Raw genomic sequence first — 9,514 nt, 5'->3', positions numbered from 1 at the left:
AAAGATTAACAACAACAAATCACGAACAGTCCTGCCAAATCAGATCAAAGCCTTATATAATCCTGGCATTCTGCTCTCTTCAGTGTCAACCAGCTGTCTAAAAGAATCCATAAATAGGACATAAAAGCAGTTGCACCATATTGTCTGGTATTCCTAGGAAAGAGCATTCAAAGAGTTGGCCCCATCACAAGTCAGGGAATGTTTTCTTTATGAATATCAGTATCAATTCCTAGCAGTATCAGTTCTTCTTTTAGAACATTCACTCTGTTTCCTGGAAAGATACAGGATAATCATCTCATCAAGGATCTTCAGCTCACTGCTGGAATGTTGAGAGGCTTCATGGAAAGTTTTAATAACCTGACAGTGGCAAATTTCTCCAAGTCTCAAAGATGCAATGTGAAAAACACATCAAACAGAGATAGTTCCAAGGGGATTCCGTGGGTAGAATGCAGTATGCAAATACGTTCTCTCTTAGTCTCCTTTTCATCTTAACACAAATTCTTCTTTTTTTACACGTTTCTCCAACTCCTATATCTCAGCTTTAATTTTTCTTCTTCTTTTTCTGATGCATTTTCTTTAGAATTTGTAAATCCACCTTTTCTTCTGCCTTTCTGACTCTTTCTGTACCTAGACCTAAACAACTGTACATAATCTTGTAGTCAGATCTTATTTGCCCTCAAATCTTGTTTGTACAACTATTACGATACAGAGAAGATTAGCATGGCCCCTGCACAAGGAGGACACGCAAATTTGTGAAGCGTTCCATATTTTTAGAGAAAACTTTTATAAGATGTTTATAGATGGCATTTAGATCCTAAAAAATGGCTCCTATGTATCCGAACTTACAACCTAAATGCTGGAGATGTGATTGTGTTGATGCTACTTACTTTCACATATGGTGGACTTGCAAAAAGGTTAAAGCATTTTGGATAAAAAATATGGTGGATTATGCAAAAATGTTCTTAAAAAAAAATCTTGTTTGTACAACTATATTGATGAAGCGATGCTTCATTCATCTTGCTTTGCTCCTTCTACTTTAGACTGCCAAGGATTGAAAACCTTTCAATGCTTGCAGGATTGTTGCAGCAGATTGAGGTTTGTAATCTACTTACGAAAGACTAGGACTTGAGACCACAAAGGTGAGAGAAACAGGTTTATTGGATGCATCGAGTTCAGCATGTTCACACACCAAAATCTGAAACTGCCTGGGCTCTGCCCAGGATGCTACTTTTATGCCATGTTCCACACTGTGCATTCTCAAGGCGTTTCCATACACAAGACAAGCATGACATTTCGAAAAGCAGAAGTTCATTTGGAATGTTACAGCGAAGTACATAGAACAATACAAGAAAGAGCAGTTCCTATAACATCTAAGCTGTCAGCAGTTTTTACCTCTGTTCTATCTCTCACCCACGCCTGGCTTCCTGTGCCCCCCTTTACAGGGTCTTGGCCACACTGTTCAGCCCTATTTTTAATACTTATGAGGAAGTTTGGGGAGAAAGTTCACTCCAGCTAAAAGTCAACTTTGGGACTCCAGGGCACTAGAATGAAAAGCCAAACTAATATGAATTTATAAGGTCCATTCTATTAAGACCACCTAACCTGGCCAACCACTGGTGGGTTTACCTGTGCAACCTCTCCTGTATCAGGATCTTTACCCTAGTGGACAATCTATGTAGAGGGAGAGATTCAGTTTGGTCTAGTGGTTAAGACACCAAGTTAGAACAAGTTAGTGGAACATGTCGCCAGTAACTGCACAAGGATGGCACAGGAAATGAATATGGGTGTAAGATACTGAAAATAGCAATATCACACATATATAGGAATCGCCTCAGCATTTTTCTCATCCTGGTATTAAGACTCTTTAGATTCACTTCTGTTTCTGTACTTTTCCAAAATGCACTTCCTGTCCTAAGCAGAATACGCCTATTGTAAGCCTCTTGATTGACGAAGTTTGATTAAAGGTATAAAATCGCTGCCCAGGGCGTAGCGAACACGCTGAACTCGATGCATCAATAAACCTGTTCTCTATCACCTCGTGGGTCTCGAGTCCTGGTCTTTCGTAAGTAGATGATAAACACTGCCTCAATCTGCTGCTACATTACAAGGAATAATAGGATATAAATTAAATAAATAAATAAATAAATGTTGCACTCAGAAGAGTTCAATTAGGCTTATTATCAGTTGTGTATGTAGGACTGTGTGGTGGAAAATAGTCTGGATTTCCAGGAGAGAGGAGATGCATTCCAGAGGGCAAAGAGGCAGCAAAGCTTGCATAGTCTGACTGGGAAAAAGAGACTTAAAAAGGCTCCACCCTAGCAATTCCCAGAATCTGTCCACAGTGATAGCAAATAGTCGCTTTAGCTTTGGCAAGATTTCTGTTTATAGCTGACTATATTATAGGTGGGTACCAGCATTAATTAAATGCAAGTAGAAAAATAGGAACCACCTTTGTGGGAAGCTAACAGCATTTCTGTGTGCCTTTGGCATTAGTCACGCCGGCCACATGACCATGGAGACATCTTCGGACAGCGCTGGCCCTTCAGCTTTGAAACAGAGATGAGCACCACCCCCTAGAGTCGGGCACGACTAGCACATATATGCCGAGGGAAACCTTGACTTTTACCTTAATGATAAAGAAAAACTGCTAAGAAGCAATTCCAGGGTATCTTTCTTGGGACCTGACAGATTGCAGCATAAAAGTTAGAGAAAATAAGAGCAATTTTTTTTTTAATTGTATGTTTATAACCAGTTTTCTTCTATGAATATGTTGGCCTTGTGAAGTGGTCCAGACAAGAAGCACATCAAAGTTCTTGCTCTACCTGTATTAGATTACTTAACAGAATCTTGCAAGCTTGAAAGTATTTAGCAATAGCAATAGCAGTTAGACTTATATACCGCTTCATAGGGCTTTCAGCCCTCTCTAAGCGGTTTACAGAGTCAGCATATCGCCCCCACAGTCTGGGTCCTCATTTACACCCACCTCGGAAGGATGGAAGGCTGAGTCAACCTTGAGCCGGTGAGATTAGAACCGCTGAACTGCAGATAACAGTCAGCTGAGTGGCCTGCAGTACTGCACCCCTAACCACTGCTCACCTCTCTCCCCTTTCCTTTACTCTCTGGGAAACTAGGGAGGGGGCCTATTGAAATGCTTCCTACACACCCCCCATCCCCTCTCCTGTGTGTTGACACTTCTTTTATACGCTGGTGTCCAGTCCAATGGCTTGCTGTCCCTTCTCTCCCCCAGGGTCATTCTTACATACCATGATTATACATATTTAATTCAGGAGCTGGTATCCAAGTTATGTCCTTCTTGTGTTCTATGCATGCATAAGATTTCAGCCACAGTGAGGAATTTTCCCCTTACAAAGACAGAACTGAAAACAGAGATTCCCCAAGTTGTCGAAAAAAAACTGGTGTCTGAGCTTAGATTGGATCTCAACTACTAACTTGGTTTTTTTTTAAAAAAAATCTCATTAGTCAGTCTGCCTTCAGTGCAAAAACAAAGACAAAATAACACTTAGAAAAATATAGCATCTAAGATTCTCATCCTAATCTCATTGGAAAGTTCGGTTCACTGACTGAATGATTGGATAATTTGACATCCTGAATGACTCTGTTTTAAAAGGATAAGTGTGCACAATGTGTCAATCAGCTTCAACGTAATAGTTACAGAGCTGTAAGAGTAAGAAAGTGCTTATAATTATGGAGCAAACGTCAAAATACATCAATGCATCTGAAATCTTATGCATGCTTCTTTGGAAGGAACACAAGGATATTATATCTGCAATTTATTTTGTTTAAATATGTTTCTTATACACACACTATATTTGAGAGAAGAATCAAGGTCCTGAGAATGCTATTCACTTCCCAGATCATGATTCTAATCTAAACTGTTGACCATTTTCACACAACTTTGAGATGATCCTTTTTTTTATTACTGTATATCTGAAAAAATATTTTATTTATTAATTATGCTATTTATTAAGTTTTATTTTAAAACTTTATTAATTATTTTATTTATTAATTATGCTATTTATTAAGTTTTCATTCCACCCTTCTTACTTAAGTGACTCTGGGCAGTTTACAGCACCACAATAAAACCATATAAATACATTTAAAAAGCATACATTAAAATCAGAATGAAAAACAATTTAAAACGTACAAGTAAAAATAACAATTGAAGTTTAAAATCTGAACTTTGGCAGAGAGCATTCTAATGATGCTTTTAAAAAAATATTTAAGATATATGTAGATTATGAGCAAAGCATTCAAAACTTCCAAAAGTCATCAACGATGTCTCTACAGTCAGTTTAATTCAAAAGCAATTAAGAGGAGAAAATTGCTAACAGTCTAATCCACCCAAAAAGGGACTATTCTAAATGCAGTGGATGCTAACCGATTCAAATGCAACCAATGAAAAGTAATTTATTCCTACTTTTAATGGACAGTATTTTATTTCTGCAAAGCATACAGGACATCAATTCCTATGCTATTTTAATGTTTGCCCTTTGTTTAAAAAAGAGGAAATATAAAATGATTAAGCTAATGTTCCCAAATTTACACTTACTTTATATGTAAACTGCAGTTTGCTTACTAAATCTAACAATTATAGAATACTTAGTTTGGGACAGAAATTTCCTCTTGCATTAGATGGTTTCAGTATAAAAATAATACAGTGGCTAGTTAAATATAACTTTTTTTAAAATGATGTCTCCAAGGTTGTTAAGTCTCTCCAGGTAAAATAAATTACACTTCTAAAAATATTAAAAGTCTTGAAAAGTAGCATTATAAGTGAAAGAAAGCATACTACTCAGAATTCTTAAGATTTATTTTATTTATTTATTTATTTATTTATTTATTATTTAAAGCTTTTATATGCCGCCCAACCCCAAAGGACTCCGGGCGGCTTACAAGAAAATATAAAAAACATAACAACAATACAATTTAAAACAACAGTCATCCCTCATAATTCATTCTAGTTGGGGCCGGACCTCAACAGTGAGGTCAACAGCCCAGGCCTGCCAGAACAGCCAGGTTTTTACGGGTTTCCTGAAGGCCATCAGAGTGGGTATGGTCAGATTTCCGGGTGGAACTGGTTCCAAAGAGTCGGAGCAGCCACCGAGAAGGCTCTCCTCCGAGCGCCGCCAGCCGACATTGTTGGCCGACGGTTAGATTAACTTTCAAAACTTGAGGCATCCCAGTTTTGTCCAATTTGTTCTATTTTGGGGAACTGACTGCATCACCAAATAATCACTTTAAGAGTCTGATAAAAGCGTATGTCCCTAAGAGTAACTAATTTAATATATTGCTTAAGAGCTAATTTAATATATTGCTTAAGAGCCATGGTGGCACAGCGGTTAGAATGCAGTACTGCAGGATACTTCTACAAACTGCTGGCTGACTGCAATTTGGCAGTTCGAATCTCACCAGGCTTAAGGTTCTACAGTTCGAATCCCTAGTGCCGGGTAATGGATTGAGCTCCTGTTACTTGTCCCAGCTTCTGTCACCTAGCAATTTGAAAGCATGTAAAAATGCAAGTAGAAAAATAGAGACCACTTTGGTGAGAAGGTAACAGCGTTTCGTGCACCTTCAGCATTTAGTCATGCTGGCCACATGACTACGGAGATATCCTCGGACAGCACTGGCTTTTCAGCTTTGAAACAAAGATGAGCACTGCCTCCTAGAGTCAGGAACGTTTAGCACATATGTGCAAGGGGAACCTTTACCTTTATCTTTACCTTTATATATTAGCATAAGAGGATTCATGAGCATCCATTTTGTGTTCAGTTTTTGTTATTTTGTTAAGCTTCTAGGCAAGAGAGAACAACTGCTTGACCAGTCTGGTGTCATGCAGCAATTTAGACAAATACTATTTCCAGCAGCCAGGAATTAAAAATGCTGAGCCAAGCATCATGCAATGGGATGAGCTCCTGTTACTTGCCCCAGATCCTGCCAACTGAACAGTTCAAAAAGCATACAAATGTGAGTAGATAATAGTGCAGGTACACTTTGGTAGGAAGTTAACAGAGCTCCATACATCTTATTATATATTCATGCTGGCCACATGACAAGAGAATGTCTCAGACAATGCTGGCTCCCCATCTAGGAAATGGGGATGAGCACCACCCCCTAATGTGAGATATACCTGGAGAGGGGAAACCTTTACCTTTATATCCAGCAGTCAGAAGAAGGCTCTGACCCAGAAACAGAAACACAGAGCTGCTTTTGATCCTTTCTTGCAAGCTTCTGGGTGCTCTACTCACTTGGGAGAGAGGCTACGACTGGGGTCGTTATTGAAAATCATCACAGGACCACCACCATCCACATTGGGGTGCCAAAGACATGGCATGCAAACAGGCATTCATGCCTCTGTCTTGATTTTAATCAACCATAATCCCGTCTAGGAACATATGACAATTTGGGAATTGGTAATTGTTCTTCCTCTGCCAGATAGCTATTTGGGAAGAGAGGCATAAGTCCAGAAAGCCGTGTATTCAGAAAATTCCTGTTGTCTGTCTGTCTGTCTTCTGTCTGTCCTGTCTGTCTGTCTGTCTGTCTATAAAATGAAAGGAGAATCAAATGCACATTCTATGGAGTGTGTTCACAGAATTCTAGCAGGAGGCTGAATAGCAAGTATGTACATAACTACACACACATGTATGAAGAAATTACAAGCTATAACATCCAGGCATCATGAGGTTCTGCTAATAATTTCCCAAAGTTGCAGATTGAAGTTACATTTATGACGTGTAGATTTATTGATTTTTAGTTATTTTATCCTTCTCATAATAGGAAAACATTGACCTATTCTTGTTATAAATATATTATTTTTTTATCATAGCATAAAGCATTCAGTTGGAATTCTAGATGTTATTTTGAAGAGGATGGTTATTAAAAAAATAAGATTTAATCTTTCAAATATGTATCAAAGATCCTTTTTTACACATCTGTTACTGGCAACCAAGCTGGTTAGCCAAAGGCAACAAGTCATTGTGACAGCTTTGGCATATATGAACCATGTGGCTCTTTAAAAGTACTGTGATTTGAGGAATAGTCACTAATGCAAATCTACAAGGATAAAGGAGGATCCACAGAAGAGCCATAAGCTATTGATTAAGGGGAAATATTTAGGATCTAGTCATTTGTTATATTCACAGGTCCAGACTCCTACAAATCTTACCCAAAATTACATTTCACTACCAAACAAGCTACAAAGAATAGTATAGTTTTCCTTAAAAACACTGCACAGGATAAAGCAGATTGAGGTATCTGTGGCCCTTCAGATGTGGTTTTGCCCCTTGGCAAAGATGCTGGCAGCTATAATTCAACACTATCTGGAGAAACCACATATAAATGTCATATAAATCACTGACAGAATTTGGAGTGGATGACTTATCCTAAAACTGACCAAAAATAATATAGTCCAGTATTTGAAACAATCACTATATTGTGTCTGGAATGTAACCACTGGAGCCAATGAGCTACAGCAGGGATGGTCAAATTCAAGGCCCGGGGGCCGGATCTGGCCCGCGGGGTGCTTAGATCTGACCATCCTGGAAACAGCAAAGGACTGGCCTCATGGTGCCTCTGTCTGTGAAAAAAGAGCTCACGAGGGCCTGCATGTGGTCCTCCTGAGCGCCATTTTCACTGGCAGAAGGTTGCAGGCAGGGCCGGATTTTCCTATAGGCTAGCTAGGCTTCAGCCTAGGGCTGCGATGGGCAACCTTTTTGGCGTGGTGTGTCAAAAATCGGCAAAAATCGAGCATAACTCGCGTTGTGTGTCACTTCGACAAAACATAATTTCGCCGCAATTATAGTTTAAACTACAAAAATATATAATTGCAATATAATTGTATTTAATAAACCAAAAACAAATTATTAACATACCTGCTTAGTAACTTCTTTGTTCATAAATATCAAGAATATTATAATCTATCGTAAAGGCCAAAACAGTCCTATGCTGCGCCCTGATTGGCTGGACTGCCTGCCAGCCGGCCTGCAAAGCCTCGCTGCCTCCCGAAGAGCTGTCTGCCGCCGCTGCCTGCCTTCTGCGAAGCCTGCCTCCTGCCTCCCAACTAGAAGCCCGAGGAGCCCGGAAGGCCGCCCGCCGTGGCCTCCCCGGCTGCTACCTGCGTTTCCTCCGCCTGTTTCAAGTACAGCCGAGGAGCCCGGGAAGGCTGCCTTCGAGGCCTCCGCTCCCGACGCTGTCTGCATCTACCCGCCGCCTGCCACAACGACCACCGCAGGGCTTCCGAAGTTTATGGGCCGCCTGAACTTTTCCTATAGGGGCCGTTTCCCTGCAAGCGGACTCACGGACACTGCTGCCCACCGGCCCGGTTACAGTTAGAAGAGCCTGAGCCTCTCACTCAGCTCCTGGCTTGCAAAGCTGGGCCGCCCCACGCTCACCTGGACCTCCCGACGGGAGAGCCCTTCCCTCACGACCGTGCGGCTGGACTTCGGACGATGACACAGAGAGCCTAGCCCAGGCCGCGCTCCACTCCCGGCCGTCCTGACCATATCCGCTGTTTGTCTCTTCTCGTCCGTTTCATGCCGCCGTGGCCTCTCGCGCTCCCTGCCAGCTCTTTTTTCTTTCTCCGCCGCCTCTGCCAGCTCTTTCCCCCCGCCTGACCCCGGCGCTGCCCTGCCAGCTCTTTTCCGCCGCTCTGCCAGCTCTTTCCCCCCGCCTGACCTCCGCGCTGCCCTGCCAGCTCTTTTCCGCTGCCTGACAGCCGCGAGAGGCCTTCCGACTTGACCACCGTGGCGCTCTAGGGGGCGAAGTCGGCCGCCGGACTCTCCAGGGGTTGTTTCCTCCAGGCATACTCACCAGCACTTCCAACGAATAGGCCTGGTCCGAGGTCGTCTGGCGCATGCGCAGAACTGGGGGGATGAATCGCATGAAAGCCTGTGCGTGTCACCCCAAATTGCTACGCGTGTCACACTGACACGCGTGTCATAGGTTGCAGCCATCACTGGCCTAGGGCCTCAAGATCAAGAGGGGCCGACATTCAAATTGTTAGCAAAATTAAAATTACACGAGTTCTAAAAACAGTGAAACTACGAATAACACTGACCGAAAATAGGGAAGAAAGTCTACGCATATGGACCTATAAACAAACATAAAAATGTATTGGTTAAGATCGTTCCAGCGCCGCGGCAGTTGGGGAGCCCACCCCCGTTCCCGGACACCCGGCGGTCGGGCGAGAGGTGCGGCCGCTCCCAGTAGATGCCCCAGCGACACGGAGCCCACCAGCGGCCAAGCAGGTGAGGGCAAGAGGGCGGAGCAGTGAGCTGAAGTGCAGCAGGGGAAGCAGCTGGCCTCGATGCCGTTGCTGCAGAGACGAGCCACCCTCCGTCGGGAGGCCAGCTATATATATTGATATAGATTGATATATATCACAGTAATGATGTATTTTATTGTCTCTCATGTAATTTACAGAACTTAAAAAGTGGGAGTGGAAAGGGCCTCAATAAGTGGAATAGCCTAGGGCCTCTTTTCATCTAAATCCGGCACT

The 9,514-nt window shown here is 42.1% G+C and overlaps 1 non-coding gene across 1 annotated transcript; it reads left to right on the top strand.

Moving 5' to 3' along the window:
• Positions 1–661: 661 nt before the first annotated feature.
• Positions 662–772, top strand: LOC116508551. The gene has a single exon (XR_004255367.1). It is a non-coding gene; the product is annotated as a U6 spliceosomal RNA (small nuclear RNA).
• The last annotated feature ends 8,742 nt before the right edge of the window (positions 773–9,514 follow it).

Source organism: Thamnophis elegans, chromosome 4 (genome assembly GCF_009769535.1).
Source record: "Thamnophis elegans isolate rThaEle1 chromosome 4, rThaEle1.pri, whole genome shotgun sequence".
NCBI lineage: Eukaryota > Metazoa > Chordata > Lepidosauria > Squamata > Colubridae > Thamnophis > Thamnophis elegans.
Note: the sequence above shows the minus strand (reverse complement) of the source record. Positions and strands in the feature narration are given on the sequence as shown.